Below are 19,351 nucleotides of genomic sequence, written 5' to 3'. Positions count from 1 at the left end.
GGCTGGAGCACGTGTATTTCATTTGTTTGTTCAATTAAATGTCGTGTCAGTTCGGGAATATACATAGGACGAGCTGGATGTGTTGTTCGACGATGGGGGTAGAGTGGATAATCCAAAAATTATGTAGTTTAAATGACTGTTACTTTCGTTACTCGTTTTAGTTTTGCAAGAGAATTGATTTATGTTTATCTATGGGGCCCAATTACGAAGGACAAAAAATTAAAAAAAAAATAAAATTGGTGCCAAAAATCCCATACAGTATTTATAATACAAGTGCAGAAGGCATTGATATTCTTCCACAAGTTCTCAAAAACGAGCCACGAAGTAGAGAGTTTTTGAATGAACGAGTGGTAGAATGAGCCTTCTGTACGAGTATTATACATTATTTTCTCCAATTCATTGCATATTTATTGAAATTAATGAAATATTTCCGTAAATATCATTTGGTGATTTTTGTATTGAAAAATGTTGGTTGGCAGAACTGATTTTCTTAGGGCAAATTGATGAATTGACAGATAAAGCCGTGGCGGAAAGTTCGAAGTACCAACATATAATAATAAAATGTAACCATGAAAAGTGTGCGTTTCTGATATATTCTCACACGATTTTGTTCTACAAGATGTGGAAGAATGAACGGAAATAACCACAGAATTAGAGAAAATAATTTTAAATATTTTCAATGTGCTGATGTCAAAAACGTCACCAACTCTGGTGTTTTAGGGGCAGGTTAATTTATATTTTTCTTCGTTAGGTGCCATCTCCTAGTGAAGGTTGATGATGACTTCAGCAAAGTTTTGCCTAGATTGTGCCTTCATAGGAGGGATTGAAAATCTAGGCCAGTTTTATGTTCCTCAGAAATTTTATTATTTAACGGGTTTCATAAAACTTTGATTGACCGATCAACTCATCGATTGTGGTTGAAAATCTATGGAAGTCTCAAAAATGAACTGAAATTGAATACAGAAATGATTTAATTGAACAACTCACCACTATGAAAGTTTTATGAAACCCACCATAAAAAAGAATATTTCAAAAGTAGATCTGGGGACTAATTCAGATTCTGCACCCAAAAACTAACCAGACACTGTTGGAAAATAACGAGCATCAAAATATTGACCTCTGTATAATTTAAAAGATATAACTTGGATTGAGAATTTTCCACTTTCACATAATAACTAGAATGACTAAAATAAAAATTATTTGATGAACAAAAAAATAAGAAAATGCAAATTTTGCATCCAGGGTGCGACTTTAGTCATCTGAACTCAAAACTTGCTGATCTGCGTGATTTTTGAAAAAACGAATTCAGTTGAAGAAACAGTGTAGAGGTTATTTTGAACACAATGTTTGTAAATGGTTCAACTGTCATGGAAAAATTGGGAAGGTAGTTAGATCCCATAAATTTCCTTCCAAAGATGCTCTTTAATAAAAAAACAAAGTCAGTGATATGATATTTTATTAATTATTCATATAAAACATTATCAATTCTTTTTTCATTTTGTGTGCTGTACTTCTCATTCTGAAGAGAGAGAATATAATAACAAAAACACCTATTTCTTTCCAAGAATGAAGGCCTTAGACATTTAATTTGAAATAGTGTAAATGATCAATTTTTAGGAATTTTAGCCATATATTCCTCTTTACTTTCATCAATTCTGATGTTACTTCAATTAACTTCAAACAGGTTTCAATTATTACCTACTTGTAATAAACTGCAAGCTTTGGCCTCCAGAAAGAATTTTTAGAAACAAGGAGAACCGGGCTATAAACATTATATATTTGACCATAAAGTCAGATTATATCGGTTTTTCAAATTTTTATTATTATTATTTTTAATGATATTCAATTTTCTCAGAAGAAAGTCATTATTTTCACAATCGTATGCTTCACTTGAATCCAAACAATCACCGCATAACATGATTCATGAAATACAAAGAATTAAGAATTGAATTTAATAAGTAGGTACCTCGTATCATATGAATTTTCCTAGAATGAAATTATTCATGAAAAATGTAACATCCAATAGGGCAACTCGAGAAATATCTTGGCAAGAATATCGCTATTCATACAGAAAATTTCAATAGAACGTAATCTTTGCCATTCTGCTAGGTAAGCTCTCGATTTCAATAGCGTAGAAAGCTAATTGGAGAAGCTTGTAAGCACATAAGATTGCTTTTTTGAAAGCGTCGTTTGTTCGAAGCCTTCATTGCGTTTGAAATCATTCACGTGGTAGGAGTTCCTCGAAAATCCTCTTTCATTCAGCAATTTTATTAGGTATCAAACGTATTCAAGAATTCCTAATCAGCGGTATGGAAGTCAATTTGGGTGAAATACAAAAGAATCACCCGACCTCAAAACTAGGGAAAACGTAATGAGTATTGAGTTCGTCTGCTCTTTGATGCAGATATATGCAGGCTTTTTCAGGATTGTATATGTTTCGAATATAAAAAATTAAAAAACATTTATGAAAATTAAATAGTTTATTGAGTGAACACAATGAAGGAACCTATTTTTTTCCATACTTAGCTCATAAAGCTTTGTGTCCTTACAATAAAGTGAGAAACACAGTCACAGTGAACGAAGCGAATACAATAGTCCAAATATATCAATCTAATTAAAATCGTGAGTAATAAGAATTCTGTCAGTTCAGTATCACCAACACAGCAATCTATTCATACCGAAACATTGATTTCTAATTACTTCAGTACTTGAACAAAAGGACTGTTAGTAACATTAGCTTTTCATCTTACAGTCCCGGGTTTCACCATACGAAATTTTTATTCTTGAGAAAGCAAAGCAGAATTCTCCACGGGAAAAAAAGACAGTAATAAAAAGTAATATCTACGAAAACGTCTACTTACATGTTTCAAATAGTGTTAGAAAACTCAGAATTCTCCACGAGAAAAAAAGACAGTAATAAAAAGTAATATCTACGAAAACGTCTACTAACATGTTTCAAATAGTGTTAGAAAACTCATCTTGACGTTGGATACTCTAGTAAAAATGCAAAATCATGAGAGATATTAGGCCAATTGAAAAGTCCCCGCTCAGATGCACAGATGGAATTGCTAGTATTAATTCCATATCATAAAGCTGTGTTCAAAATGGGTGCCGTGCGAGCTCAAAATCGATCGAAAGCAACAACGTGTTAATGATTCTGAGCAGTGTTTGAAGCTGTTTAAGTGCAATAAACATGATTTTTTTTTGTGTCGATATGTGACAATGGATGAAACATGGCTCCATCATTTCACTACGTCCAATCGACACCCAGCTGAGTGGACTTCACACGATGAATCCAAAGCGAGGAAAAACACAACAGTCAGCTGGCAAGGTTGTGGCATCAGTATTCTGGGATGCGCAAGGTATAATGTTCATTGATTACCTCCAAAAGCGCCAGATCATCAACAGCGATTTTTATATAGCGTTATTGAATCGTTCAAAGGATGAAATCGTTAAAAACGGCCCCATTTGAAGAAAAAAAAAGGTACTGTTTCATCAAAACAATGCGCCGTGTCACAAATCAATGAAAACAATGGCAAAATTGAATGAATTGGGCTTCGAATTGCTTCTGCATCCACTGTATTTACTAGATCTGGACCCAGCGACTTTTTCCTGTTCTCAGACATCAAAAGAATGCTCGCTGAAAAGAAATTCAGCTACGATAATTTTTTTCTCGGTTGCACTCATCTAGATATATCAATCGTGGAATGGATAATGATGCTATATTTCCACACCGTTTGAAGAACATGCTGCTCAAACTTCTTGACAACTTATTAATAGGTATTAAAAAGCTGCCAGGAGAGTAATATGACAAAATTTCTTGATCCACCTCATCAACATATTTCAATTTATCCTTCAACACATCGTAGAGGAATTTTTACATGGACATACATGAGAATCAACTTGTCGTTAAGACATTGCCGAGTGAAAATGTCAACAGTATGAAATAACAGCTGAAATTAGTTGACAAGGGGATAATTAAATGAAAGTTAGACACAATGTTCAATTAATTTTCTTGGTTGAGATTGCGGGACAGTTCTCAATAATTAACCTATTTTTAGGTTTGAGGAATTCGGTTTAAGAATTTTTATTTGCGGTTGAATTTATTGAAAACAGGATTAATGAAGTCATCAATTTACTACGCGTTCCTACATCCTATTTTTTTGAATCTAGACTGACACTAAGATAGATTGGTAGATTGCAATAACGGATTGGACCAGATGTGAAAAATTTGAAATAGTTTGATAATGTTTCTTCAGGCTTAAGTTTTCTCGTGTTATTTGTAAAATCCATTTTGTGATGCAGTATTTAAATACTCAAAGAATAAAGTTTGAATTGAGCATTTTTCAATACAAATCATTATTATCTGATTAACTTTGATGGTCAACAATCAGCCAAATGGTCGTAATAGCTACTGTTGCAGCAATTTATCCTTTCCATGACCAATTTGCTCATTTGCGGCTGTATTTCCTCAATAACTTCAGTAATTCCATCTTTATAGTCTTGAATCGAATGTGTATGATTAGCATAGAACTTACCTTTCTCGTGGCCCCAAAGAAAAAATCTGAAGATATTAAGCCTTAAGTCTTCATGCAAGATACGATGTTATAGCAGCTATATTGTCACTTTTTCTCGAGCGACACACACAGTTTCGATTCTTCACTTCCCTATCTTGTCGCAGCATCTCAACTATTCTCACCAGTTTCACAATTGAAGGAAGAGATAGTTCTTCAAGACGACCCAAAAGTTTTGCGAACTGTGACTAGAAAATTTTCAACATTTTTGTGGTGAATTTTACTTGTTAAATCCCAAAAGAAGACAGCTTGAAAAAATCCAAACTGCCCAGATAGCGGCCTATTCAAATTGAAATCTCTTATTGGAAAATCGATTTCATATCAGAGAAAATTTAAAAAAAATATTTTTTTAGATATTCGTGGATAATGTTTGGTTTTTACTCGATTATCTCAAAAATGGTACATTATATGAATTCAAGAAGAAATTCAAGATCCCTTTTTTTCAATGAATAAGCTGTGTTGGTTTCAGAAATTAAACAATTTTTTCGAATTAAAGGCAGTGGTGTAAATTTTCAACAGGAAAAGATTCATCACACTGTTATCTACTCCACTGGATAATTCTTTTTGGGTAGGAGACACTTACTTAATTCGAAACATTACATTATCCAGACAATGAATGTGTAGTGACTCTGTCTACTCAAAGAGGGCGTTATAAGTTTCGCGCCACACTTACTTTGGCCTCAGCGGATTTATAGCGGTCACAGCGTTGCAGCAGAGTCACCTTTCCACGATGGTGCGAGGGAGCGTGTCTTAAGCAGTAATCGCTGGATTGCCTTATTGATGAGACAACCAGCGATCTCGGGTCGAAAAACGATATTCCCCTGGGAGGAGGGCGCACAAACTTGGTCCGAAAAAGATTCGCCAAAAATGTAATAATACTAGAGTTATAAGTAAGTAAGAGTCTGTACCTCTAAAACGAATATTAATAGGATATACCTATGTTCATATGGACTTTTTTTCATGAAAAGAGTTGTTCCATCCGACGCCAAAGATATCGAACTAAAATCTGGACCACCCTGTATATTATGTGGAACAGGAACATAACCAACAATTTCGAATTCGAATTTTCCAGTTTTTTCTAGTGAAACTTAGGTGTATCAATATGGGAGGAAGGATGCAGAATTCACCGCACCTTTCACATGATTGTTTGAATAGCTGATTGGAGGTTTGACAAATACTGCTTGTCACCTGCAATCGGCCGTTGACGCACATAAATCGCCATTCATCAGTAAAATTATTCATTCCAACTCAATTTGCGTGGGAGAATACGCTTCATTCCATAGATCATAATGCTCAGTTTCTCTGCCATAATCTTGAGCAAAATAAAACATCGCTCAATCAACGAGCGCTTTCATAACTGCTATATTTGCGTATTTTCAGTTAGCGACAGAAAGAGGCAGTTGGATGACGAATATCTGGTTGACCTAATTAACAATCATTGGAGTTATTCTTGATGTAGTTACTCTAAATTTTAGAGCGGAGTCAGCTCGAGTTCGCCGTAGGGTGCTTATTTGCCACATACATTTCAAGTAATGAAAGGTTTTCATCGTGAGTAAAGCGAAGTGAATGCGTAAACATAACCGCATTTCCGAATAATGTGATTGATATAAAGGGTGTTTTTTTTAGAGCTATAAAACTTTAAATTGCAATAAAACAACGATGGATTATTCGATTGACATGAATTTTATTTATCCGCAAGATAATCTTGAGGCATTACATTTTAAATATGATTTCTGGTATATGACCGCCACGGCTGGCTCGGATGTAGTCCAATCTGGACGTCCAATTTTCGATGACTTTTTTCAACATTTGTGGCCGTATTTCGGCAATAACACGGCGAATGTTGTCTTCCAAATGGTCAAGGGTTTGTGGCTTATCCGCATAGACCAATGACTTTACATAGCCCCACAGAAAGTAGTCTAGCGGTGTTAAATCACAAGATCTTGGAGGCCAATTCACAGGTCCGAAACGTGAAATTAGGCGTTCACCAAACGTGTCTTTCAATAAATCGATTGTGGCACGAGCTGTGTGACATGTTGCGCCGTCTTGTTGGAACCACAGCTCCTGGACATCATGGTTGTTCAATTCAGGAATGAAAAAGTTAGTAATCATGGCTCTATACCGATCACCATTGACTGTAACGTTCTGGCCATCATCGTTTCTGAAGAAGTACGGACCAATGATTCCACCAGCCCATAAAGCGCACCAAACAGTCAGTTTTTCTGGATGTAACGGTCTTTCGACATACACTTGAGGATTAGCTTCACTGCAAATTCGGCAGTTTTGTTTGTTGACGTAGCCATTCAACCAGAAGTGCGCTTCATCGCTAAACAAAATTCGCTTATGAAAATCGGGAATAACGGCAATCTCATTTTGGGCCCATTCGACGAATTATTTGATGACGCCTTACTTGATCGTTTGGCTTCAACTCTTGCACGAGTTGGATTTTGAAAGCACGCAAACCAAGATCCTTCCACGAAATCTTCCATAAAGTGGATGCATGCAGATCCAATTCCTGTGCTCGATGGCGGATAGACTCATTCGGGTCTTCCTCAATGCTACGCTCTACAGCAGCAATAGCTTCTTCTGTACGCACCGTACGGCGTCTCTGGGGATGCGAGTTATCAATAAGAGTAAACGTGGTGCGAAAACGTTCCATAGTTCATCGAATAAACTGCTCTGATGGACGATTTTGTCGACGATAAAATGGACGTAGTGCGCGATACGTATTCCGCACAGAACCATTATTTTCGAAATAAAATTGCACTATTTGCAAGCGTTGTTCAGGCGTGAGTCTATTCATGATGAATTGCCAAACCAAACTGAGAATAAATCACTTCACAGCTGTTAAATCGGTCGCCATCTTGAACAGTAATGCCAAGTTATATACCCCGAAAAAAAACATCCTTTACAATTTATTCCATCCAACTAATTGCACCCATAATGAGAAGCTTGAAATGGTTATTCCATAAACACAGCACAGGCAAAACCTCGACACAATCAGAACTTTAATCATGGAATTATCAGTATTTGGTAATTTTTTCCATTAGTCTTCATGAATTTTTTATTTTTCTGAGGATGTGATCATCTTGAAATTGGCATTTCATAAATTTTAAACTCTGGCAGTTTCGTGGACACGGAAATTTGGGTAATTTTCTTTCGATGTTAATCTTGAATTTTCTTTGGTTTTGGTAAAGCTAATCACCCAAAAATTCCCCAATAAGCTCAAAATGGTTACTGTATATAAAAATACAGAATCTCAACACGATCGGATCTGTAATCACGGAAATATTCAGTATTTAGTATTTTTCCAATATTGATCTTGAATTCTCTATGGTTCTGATCATGTGATCAGCTTGCAATTTTGCGCGAAGCTTGAAATTGTCATTTCATATTATATCGCAACTTTGTCGATTCGAGGTCACTGGAATATTCTCCAGCGATATTATTAATATTTTCTATGGTTTTGATTGTATAATCCACATATAATTCCGCATTAGACTTCAAATCAACATTCTACATCAAAATGCAAATTTTCATCTTGTTCCAATTTCGAAATTCCCTATTCGGATTCTGCCCAATAACGAGCTCAACCGTAACTACGAGATCTAATCCAATCCTGAAAATTTTAAGTTTCAGAATAGTATAACAACATCGTTGTCGAAACGAGTCGATAAACGCATATAAAGATTCTGTAGGTCAGAATGTGGGTGCTACAATAGCAGTATAATGTGTCCACTGCGAATTCAGAAAACTCCATTTTCAACACTTCCCGAAGTCGATGAAAAAAATAATGCGAAAATTATAAATCTGTTTGTGAAATCCGTAGCGCTTTCAGTGATTCTGTCGACCCCACGATCTCTGCGGGAATCGTTGAATACGGAATCGGAGAGAATGGTAAAATATTCAAATGGCACATGGAATTAGAAAAGAATCAATTCAATTATAATTTATTAGCGCTCTGATACAGAGAATGGCTAATCCAATTCCACTCTGGGTTTTTTATTGAACGATCAATAGACACTGTGGACGATGTTACAAAGGGATTCCACGATAACTGGATTAATCTCTTGTGTGAATAAAACTTATTGGACTTCTTTTTCTGCCGTATCGTCGCACTTTTTGGATCTTCCGAATAGGTTTTTTAGACCGCATTGGCCATACGAAATTGATTCATTGGATTCATTTCTTTCAATTCATTGTCCCACTTATGTTCTTGATTAAATTTTATACTTACCAAGGCAGAATCATTCAAAAGAAAAATATCTGGAAACGATTCATTGGCGTATTATACAGGGTGGCCATTTGAAAACGAAACAGACGAGATTACAGACGAAATAAAGTTTTTCGATAGAAATGCTCGGACCGGTCGATTTCTGTTTCGAGGGGGACAACTTAAGATGTAGGTTACGGACGCATAGCGCTTCAACCCTTGCTACTACAACCCTCACCCCCAAATTTTGAATAGGGAAGATGAAGTGAGTGATACCTCATTTGAAAGGTATTTTTATACTGATTTCAGCACAGTAATTGTTTTTTCATTTTATGCATTAGTTCTCGAAATATTTTTAACTAAGTATTTGAAAATGAAGTGGTGTTTTCATGGCACTTGTAGTGTTTTGTGAAAAATCGGCATTTTGAGCTTCAAAACAACCATGACTGTGGCTTCCTTCCTAACATACTAACGCATGAATATTTCGAGAACTAATGCATAAAATGAAAAAACAATTACTGTGCTGAAATCAGTATAAAAATACCTTTAAATTGAGGTATCACTCACCCCATCTTCCCTATTCAAAATTTGGGGGTGAGGGTTGTAGTAGCAAGGGTTGAAGCGCTATGCGTCCGTAACCTACATCTTAAGTTGTCCCCCTCGAAACAGAAATCGAGCTGTCCGAGCATTTCTATCGAAAAACTTTATTTCGTCTGTAATCTCGTCTGTTTCGTTTTCAAATGGCCACCCTGTATATCATTCTTAAGGGGGTTGTTTCGATAGCTCGAGTAAATATGTTGAAGTTATTCAAATTACTCGAACAACAACTAGCTCAACAAAATTTATTTGGTTGAATATGTCAGATAACAGCACATATAAAGAAAAATAATGAAATAGGACTACTAATAGAGAATTGAAATTATTCAATACAAATTCCAATAAAGTAGGGAGCAGAATGAGGAACAAAATATAAGGCACATATGTGAGGCTCGATGAAAGAAAACAAGGAGAATGATATGAACTAAAAGAGATAGTAACGTAAGACAGAGTGATGAGTGAGGTCAAAGGTAGACAGTTGACAGACGAGCAATGCGATGGTCCAGAAAAAGATGACGTGATAGGTTGTGGAAGATAACCGATAATAGAAAGGGCATTATATTTATCTTTTAGTGGGAAGAGGAATAAAGAATAATAATTGTTGTTATACTCTTGTCATATTCATAATTCAATTACATAATAATAATTTTAAATTGTATCATTTCTATTGGAAAACCCTTCAAGTTCCAGATATCTTTCGAAAATTAGACACAAATTGAAAACAAACTTCAAGCGCGCCAAACGACTTGAAATAACGGATGACACTAGGAGAGCAATAGTTGCCAAACCTTGGATTTCAGCAGGTAGATATAGAAGGAAATAAATATTGTGCGTACTATAAATTCGACAGTTGAGAAAAATATCGGATTCCAAATTTGCACATTTAAGTGAGAATCACTCAAATAAATATATTTCATCCAATATAATATACATTCATAATGATATAGTAAAATTGTGTATTTGGAAATAACGGGTATTTTTTTCGAGGTATATAACTTTAAGTTGGCATTACTGTTCAAGATGGCAACCGATTTAACAGCTGTCAAGTGATTTATTCTCAGTTTGGTTTGGCAATTCATCATGAATAGACTCACGCCTGAACAACGCTTGCAAATAGTGCAATTTTATTTCGAAAATAATGGTTCTGTGCGGAAAACGTATCGCGCACTACGTCCATTTTATTTTGTTTGGCGATGAAGCGCACTTCTGGTTGAATGGTTACGTCAACAAACAAAACTGCCGCATTTGGAGTGGAGCTAATCCTCAAGTGTATGTCAAAACACCGTTACATCCAGAAAAACTGACTGTTTGGTGCTCTTTATGGGCTAGTGGAATCATTGGTCTGTACTTCTTCAAAAACGATGATGGCCAGAACATTACAATCAATGGTGATCGGTATAGAGCCATGATTACTAACTTTTTCATTTCTGAATTGAACAACCATGATGTGCAGGAGCTGTGGTTCCAACAAGATGGCAAAACATGTCACACAGCTCGTGCCACAATCGATTTATTGAAAGACACGTTTGGTGACCGCCTAATTTCACGTTTTGGACCTGTCAATTGGCCTCCAAAATCTTGTGATTTAACACCGCTAGACTCTCGGCTAGACTACTTTCTGTGGGGCTATGTAAGGTCACTGGTCTATGCGGAAAAGCCACAAACCCTTGACCAGTTGGAAGACAACATTCGCCGTGTTATTGCCGATATACGGCCACAAATGTTGGAAAAAGTCATCGAAAATTGGACGTCCAGATTGGACTACATCCGGGCCAGCTGTGGCGGTCATTTGCCAGAAATCATATTTAAAATGTAATGCCACAAGATTATCTTGCGGAAAAATAAAATTCATGTCAATCGAATAATCCATCGTTGTTTTATTGCAATTTAAAGTTCTATAGCTCTAAAAAAAACACCCTTTATATCACAATCCGACAACGTAATCTAACCATATTGGGGACATGTAAAAATTGTGTATACTCTCTTTATCTATGTTTATTACTGTATGGAAAATACGAATCTATATGAGAGTTTCATTGAGATTTCCTAATAAAAATCCGGGTTCTGAATCTGCCGCCGGCCATCCATCACATTTTTTTTACATTCAAAATTTTATATTTCTTCCGTCACGTGTTGAGATATTTCGCGTTAAAAAAGGAAATAAAGGATAATGAAAAATTGCAGTATCTTTTATTCTATCGAAGTGTAGTGACTCTTTCTGGCCGAGAGATGGCGTTATGGGTGTCGCGCCATACTTTAATGCGATCCCAGCGAGTGTAGTAAGGGAGCCGCCGGGTTGCAGCAGAGTCACCTCTCCACGAGAGGGTGCCTGAGAGATAGATGGCTGATTTGCCTAAATGAAGAGTCCACTAGCGATCTCGGATGAATGTGAATTCAAATCTGAATAAGTTGATTTCTTTGACACAACCTATATCAGTATAAGTATGAGTAATACACAAATAAGACATGTTTGTTATTATTGTTATTAACACTTGTGTCTACAGAGAACAAACCGATAGTACCACCTATAGAACAAATGATAACCTGCTGTTTACTTTTTTGAATTCGCAGAAATACAATTCCACAAAAAATATGTTTGTCGAGCCTACGCTTACTACAAATTGGCAGGTAATCAGAGAGCTCCATAAATATTCTGAACAGTTTGAGAATCCGATTCATAAATTTAAAAGACTGAAGCTCAATGAAGACAATTTATTGCTTGAAAACAATACAATATAAAACTGGATTCAAACTTTCCGTAATAAAATTTATCAAGAGCTTTTTCTTGAATGAGTTGAGGCGTTCGTGCAGATAGAGGAAATGATAAACCACTATGCATAATACGCAGCGTTCTTCAAATTGAATTCGCAACGATAGTTACGTAATAAGAAATTATGAAACAAACATTAGAAGTTTCGGATTCCGTCTTGTAAGATAAAGTTCGTCCGATTCCACGCGACGAATTAACATAAATTCAAAGCCGCAGAACTCGTCTGCTAAATGAAACAACTCAATAACTCGAATAAAATTATACATACATTCCCATTCCCGCTGATTTAGCCCCTGATTCAAAGTTTGGACCGCACCAGGTAGTGGTATTATTGTCATATTATCATGCTCATAACCAACTGGATTAACAGCCGGAGTTTCTGGAAGGTCCTTTTATTTGACTTTCCCGTTGTGTTCCCTCTCCGACTCGATTCTATTCGAAACGATCCGCGCACTTGAAGTTGGACTTTATTGCAACCCGCGAGCAAGTTATTCATACTGTTTAGCGGTACCTTGATGGTAAATATGAAAAATTAATATTAATTCAATTCTCGGTGTCTTGCTCCCTCGATTCCGTAGCCAACTTCGAAATTATCCCCTCTGTATCAAAGAAACGATTCGATGCTAAAGAAAGAAAGCTAAAATTTGTAGTCAATACTACTGAAAAGACTTATGGAAATATTTTATGGATACCTTAATACGTGAATTTTAGCTGGATGAAGCCACTTGTCATACCTCCTACAAATAAATTACAGTCATATCACAATTTTTTAGAGAAAAACTTTAAAATATTCGAGCCGGAATGGTCTCAAACGATAAGGTCCTGTCATGAACACGATAACTTTTGAACCAGAAGAGATAGAAAATAGAAACAGTAGGTATAGTAGGTTAGGATATCGAATCCCTCGGTTATGTTCTTTAATGGCCATAATGTGACAAAGATTTCTGTAAAAAAGTGGCTAGCCATTAACGATTGAAACGATATCAACCAAATGACAGCCAAAACCGCAGTTGCAGCACCATATAGGTACTTTTCATGAAATTTTCCATGACCAATTCGCATATTTGCGCTGCATATCCTCCATAACTTCACGAGTTCCATCTTTAAGGTCTTGAATCTATTATGGAGAATTGGCATAGACCTTTTCTATCACTTGGCCGCAAAGGAAGAAAAGTCTAAAGGTGTCAGATAGCGGGCTATTCGAAATGAAACTTCTTATTGGAAAACACTGTATTTCAGTGACAACAGATCCTACCAAAATGGAATTTCAATCATAGAATACATATTGTGCAACAGTGGACTTTCTCCACATGTTGCACACTATACTTTTCCTATAACTGCACACATTTCAATAATTCGAGTAATGAACTTGATCAAAATCAAAATGGCCTTTGTTGACAGTATAAGCTAATTCATTGCAATTCCATAGAAACGACTCAAAATCCCAATTTCATTGGTCTACCAAGCGAGGTGTGGGTAAAGTGCCGTGAGAAATAAAATTTCCCACAGTATGAGCAATACATAGTTTTGAAATTGAGTAAGCTATGAAGAATACACTACTATTCATAGCAGTTGTAGGGAAAAACAATTTTAAGTTTTATGTCGAATTTCGTGTTGATGACATCTTCAAGGTCATAGAAAATTCAAGCCGGATAACGAGAAAAAAAAGAGAAAAGCATGAGTCAGAAGTTTTTTGAGCGCTTGTCATTCTTACGCCAATTGCACCATTGGACTTACTTATATACAGTTATGTTGTCTCCAAGGGCGTAATTGGCGTATGATTGAAAGAGTGCCGAAAAGTTTACGACTTAACATCAGTGCTTTGTTGACTAGACTTCCTATTTGTCTTCTTTCAACTACCAATTGACTTCATTCAACAATCCAAAAGTGACAGATGTTTCTCAAAGAAAGATTACATATATGCTAGCAAATACGTGAAGGCTATTCGCCAGATTTGTTTACCATACATAATTCGTAAATTCAACCAAACAAATATTACCATGAATTGATACAAGAATCTATGTTTCATTACCTGAACTTTGTGAATGTTATAATCTTATAAAAACACAATGCTAAAGGATTTGATCACCCCAATAAAATTTTTATGAAGCGCACAATTAAACCATTACATTGGACTGACTAATAAAGAACTCGTGTAAAAATTCAATTTTGTCTGAAGGCCCGACAATAAACAAGATGTTATGCAGAATGTAAAACATAGAAGATAGAAAAATATAAAATTTTCAAGGTATTCTTGATGTCAAAATACGTTGGTTGGTTATACCAAATCACGCAAAATGTTTTTATTTTGAGTGGTCGTATTTTGAAGTTAGCTGAGGAGTTGAAGATATGGGAAGGTAGTAGGTACATTTAATTTTTTGTGAACATTTTTCGATGAGAAAGCTTTGCTCGAAATCGGTGCCGAAATTGCTGACCGCTGAATTGAAGTAACATCCCATCTTCGATTCGAAATGCATTTGGAAGCTGTTAAAGTGAAATTAACAGGATTTTTTTGCGTAGATGTGATACTAGATGAAACATGAATTCTCCTTTACACTCTTGAGTCGAAGAGAGCATCCGCTGAATGGAAAGCAGTTGGTGAAAACCGTCCAAAAGTGACAAAAATTTTAAACATCTGCTGGCAAGGTTATAGCATCCATATTTTGGGACGTGCATGGTAAATTGTTCATCCACTATATGACAAAGGAAGAACCCTCAACGGTGGAATATTACACAACGTTATTGGATCGATTGAATGCAGACCTCAAAGAACTGCTGCAGAGAAAGAAATTTGGCTCTAATGAAGAAGTAATTGTTGAGGTTGAAACCAATTTCGAAAGCAAATATGAATATTTCCAGAGAAAAGGTATCGAAAAATAATAGGAGCATTGGAGTACATGTATCTTTCTTGATGCTGACGAATAATTTCGAATATATAACATGAAATTTCCCGATACTTTTTGAGGGTAGTGTTCTAATGTACGTGCAAAATCGTATGTAACACATTGATATCTCAATTATGATATTTAGTGGATAAATATATCCAATAGTAAACCAATTCGAAAATTCCTCAGAATAAGATGGTCAATCAACGGTGTGATTTCAAGAATAAAAAATTATTAGAACCAATGTCTAAACGTATCTCTTAACTTCGGAGCTATAGGGTGTTGAAGTTAGAGAAAATAACATGACCAGTTTTCAGAACACACTAAGCAACTGCAGACTCGTCGATTTTATTGTTTCTTATATGACTTATTTCTCCTTTTATTTTGTTACGCGACGAAAATCCAGTCAGAGATTTCTATGATAATATAAAACCATGAAATCAAACGAAACACCCGGTTTTGATATCACCCCTCCATAGGTAATAAGTTCTATAACGAATTCCGCTCTATGGTTCAATTTTTATGTGTATTGATATCCACAGCTTGAGATTTATTGAGGCGGAAACGTAAGGAAACAACCTGATAAATGGATGTGGAAATTTTTGTCATTCGATTGACGGTTGGTAATATGAGTCTCGGAAAATGTCAAGGGTGCGGCTTTTAGAGCTACTGACAAACCATATATCTTCGCCCCGTCAATATTTACTATCAACGTAAAAAGTGATACACAAAATTTCAGTTAAGCTTGATTCGAAAATCCGCTTTCTTCGAACATCAAACGTGATCACGTTGGATGAATTGCAATACTTGAGAAATGCGGGGGAGTGAAAAACTAATGATGAGATTTTGATGGTGGAAATTGAAACTTCTGTCAGTAGAAGAATATTTTCTATTTTTATGTCAAAATACGAAAACCTGTACTTGAAGAAAATGATTTTATAAATTTTGTGAAATATCCCAATTTTAAGTAATTTTTGTTGAGTCTTTTGTCATCGAAAAGAGCGCTACACCATCCAAATTTGAACCAGAAATGATCTCAAATTATAAGGTCCGACTGATCGACGTCAAACCTGTGGTAAAATTCAATTATTTCCGTCCGTCTAGGATATTTAAGCGGAGTATAACAAAAATATCCAATATTTCCGTAACATCTCTCTCTGAATCGATGAGCTCTCAAAAGTCAAACTTTTGAACAAAGCATCAATCATAGAATTATAATCCAAAATCATTCGTTCGGAATGAATTTTTTTTACTAGGCAGTGAATTCAATTTTTCATTCTTTGGGTGAGATGTAGGCTGCACCTCATAAACTATATTTGAATTATAAATTTTGAATTGGATCATCTGCTCTTCAGGTGTGAAGCAACATCAATCCATTTGAATTTTAAATTTATATGATATTATATTCTCACAAGGTGGAAATAGCTGATTTAGCTATGTAGAATAATTTCTGCATTGAACCTCATCATAAGGTTCAATGCAGAAATTATTCTACATTGTCTACATCACATAAGATATCTTTATGATGAAACGAATGTAGTAGTTATGTATATCACTTACCATCATTTTCCAACTTTTACATCTTTCATTCTCTATCTGAAAAAAAAAACAGTCATTATTTTAATGGGAGGAACACAAAGGCATTTGTGAATAAATTAATCCTAAGTAAACAATACTGAATGCCTCGATAGCATAACTAACATGAATTATAAATTATTTTCATTCATATTTGATTCGACAATAATTATATGATTGGGAACATGTGTAATTATTATTCAATATACTATCTGAAGCATTGGAAATTTTTAATTTTCCCGATTTGTTTATCACATGAAAAGAAATATATTATATGGATTGTTTTTTCGTTACAAAATATTCAGGAATAAAAGAATTGTACTTGATCCGCTGCATCAGAGAATGTATGATATTAATAGTTTTGTGATGTTATTATTTTAGAAATGGAGCTATTGTGAAATAGTATTCTGATCGAATCAGAATAAAAATAAAGTGAATTTGAACATAGAAAAAATTATTCATGACCTTCACTTCCATCAATATTGTATGCAAACGAAAAATAAGCAACCTCCAAAAGATGGACTAAACTTTTGTCTTCCTATGTTTTATGTCCCAAATCATTCTCAGAATCTGTTAAGGTATGCAAGCTGATTCCATCAAATTTGGAATCGAGGAGAAAAATCTCTCAACCTGAAACTCCAAGAATCATGAAATCTGACACGAGTGTTATAATGAATTAAATCGATCGAAAACACCAAATCTTCATCTTTATTCAATTAGTTCGTGGAAACTGAAATTCTGGATATATTTTTATAATTGATAATTGTAATAAATTGTGGTTTTGGCTAATTAGTATTGGATCTTTTATATTGGTAGATTGAATTCATGGTTTTTCATATGTTATTTGCATATTTTTCGTAGAATATTATTAAGATAATTCATGTAATTTAGATTCAGCAAACGATATCATGTCACAACAATACATTTTCGCAAAATTTAATACAATTTCATGATAAGATTTATTATATAGAAATAATGGTTCGAATTAAAAAGTGAAATATTTATTGGAAATACTGACAAAGATTGACTGTCTGAAAATGCTATGAATATATTATGAATATTCATTATTACCCTGCTTGTTTCTTTCTATCCAACAAAAATAACATTGAATTCGTTTGAAAAAATGAATTTTCCGATGGAATTAAGATTTTAAATAGGATATTAGAGATTAATTTTCATTTCTGTCATAAAAGTGAATATTATATTGAGTATAAAGGATGGCAATCATATATTTACCGATGGAAAACAATTATTCGTAGTAGAGAAGCCAAGAAACCATTTAGAAATTGTCCTATATCCGAAGTTCTTAAAATTCGTGATGTTTTTAACCTTTTACGCGATTTGTTCATATTTTTCTTCATTGAAATGCTCGCTACTCTCCTGCTCCAAACAATAGTCTTCATCTGCAAAATATGCTCACCGTTCTTGATGCTTATTTCTAATAGCTACTAAAGTTTGGGTAGACAAGACGAAATCTGCTGTAACATTCTATAATAATGTTTTCAAGTCATACCTGGCGTGCGACACTTAAAGAGCAACGTTGACTTTTCCCTGATATGGAAGAAAATAAAATGAATCAGAAAACGTACGTGTCTGGTATTTCGTGAGCGAATGGTAAATATTTTATGTTATGACAAGTTCTGTGTTTCTGTATACCGTGACACGATGGTTTGATCGGCTAGGCATCTCGGGTTGTTTCCTTTCGAAGTTATTGTTGATGGCGTCATCGCTCAGTTTGTTTCCTCTACCCGATATGATAAACTAAGAGGAATTGACAAGCTTTCATGTGAACCATGGCGATATGCACATTGGATTAGGTTTCGTATTCAGAGGTTTTGGAAATTAAGAAAGATGGTGTTGATGGGAGTTTGAACTTAATAATAGGTGGATATGAAGAATATATTCGGTGTTTCCTGACAGTTTTTATGAAAATACATGATTATTCAGAGACAAAATTCACACATTTTTGAGTTATTGGATTTCGTCTGCGTGTAGTCAATTCATAACAAAATACTGTTCAGCATATATTTAATCTGCTTCGTTTGTTTTCTTAGTATGAATTTTATACCAAAAAATAATTCAATTGAAAGTTTCCTAATCTGAACCTTCGAATGCAGGTATTCAATATGACCTTGAAGGTTTATTTCAAGGTCACGATGATTTTTTGAATAGGGAATATGCTGTTTATCGCGGAATATTAATCTTATTGTGAAACTTAAAACGTTCTATACTCCGATTCACAGAAAATATTAATTTTACATCAATCAGCAAAGTATTACTTTTCCTGCCTAGGCAGTAGGAGGTTTTGTTTGATTATTTCGATTTGAAATCAGTTTTTGATTTGTTATTTTTCTCTTCATGATACTGTCTTATTCAAATATGGGGAGTAGTTTGTGTGTAGAAGATTTTCATTAAAATCATTCGAAGCATAAAACACTTCATATCTCCAGAACGGTTAATTTTATGGAAAAACGAAGGAGACGAAATCATCTTAATTCTTTACAAAGAATAATGTTGTACGAAAATATATATTCCCTATCCGAGAATTCTGCTTGACCTTGAAATTAAATTCCAAGGTCAAATTGAATGTCAGCATTCGATGTTCGATGATTCGTTTAATATTTTAGTAATATTTTATTCTTTTATTTTTGGATATTTACAATTATCAGTTTGGATCAGTTGGAAAAAAATGATTGAATATTTCAGTGACAAAAGATCTGACCTAGATGAAATTTTG

General features: G+C 34.8%; 1 protein-coding gene across 11 annotated transcripts in view; it reads right to left on the bottom strand.

The window, feature by feature from the left end:
* The window catches only part of LOC123677093 (fat-like cadherin-related tumor suppressor homolog), a 439,236-nt gene that overhangs the window by 381,312 nt on the left and 38,573 nt on the right, over window positions 1-19,351 (bottom strand). For all 11 annotated transcript variants that reach the window (XM_045613559.1, XM_045613562.1, XM_045613564.1 and 8 more), the window contains exon 2: window positions 16,600-16,635. The gene's annotated coding sequence lies outside the window, so the exon portion shown is untranslated. The remainder of the gene's footprint in view (window positions 1-16,599; window positions 16,636-19,351) is intronic.

The sequence above is a fragment of the Harmonia axyridis genome, chromosome 3 (assembly GCF_914767665.1).
Source record: "Harmonia axyridis chromosome 3, icHarAxyr1.1, whole genome shotgun sequence".
NCBI classification, from domain to species: Eukaryota; Metazoa; Arthropoda; class Insecta; order Coleoptera; family Coccinellidae; genus Harmonia; species Harmonia axyridis.
Note: the sequence above shows the minus strand (reverse complement) of the source record. Positions and strands in the feature narration are given on the sequence as shown.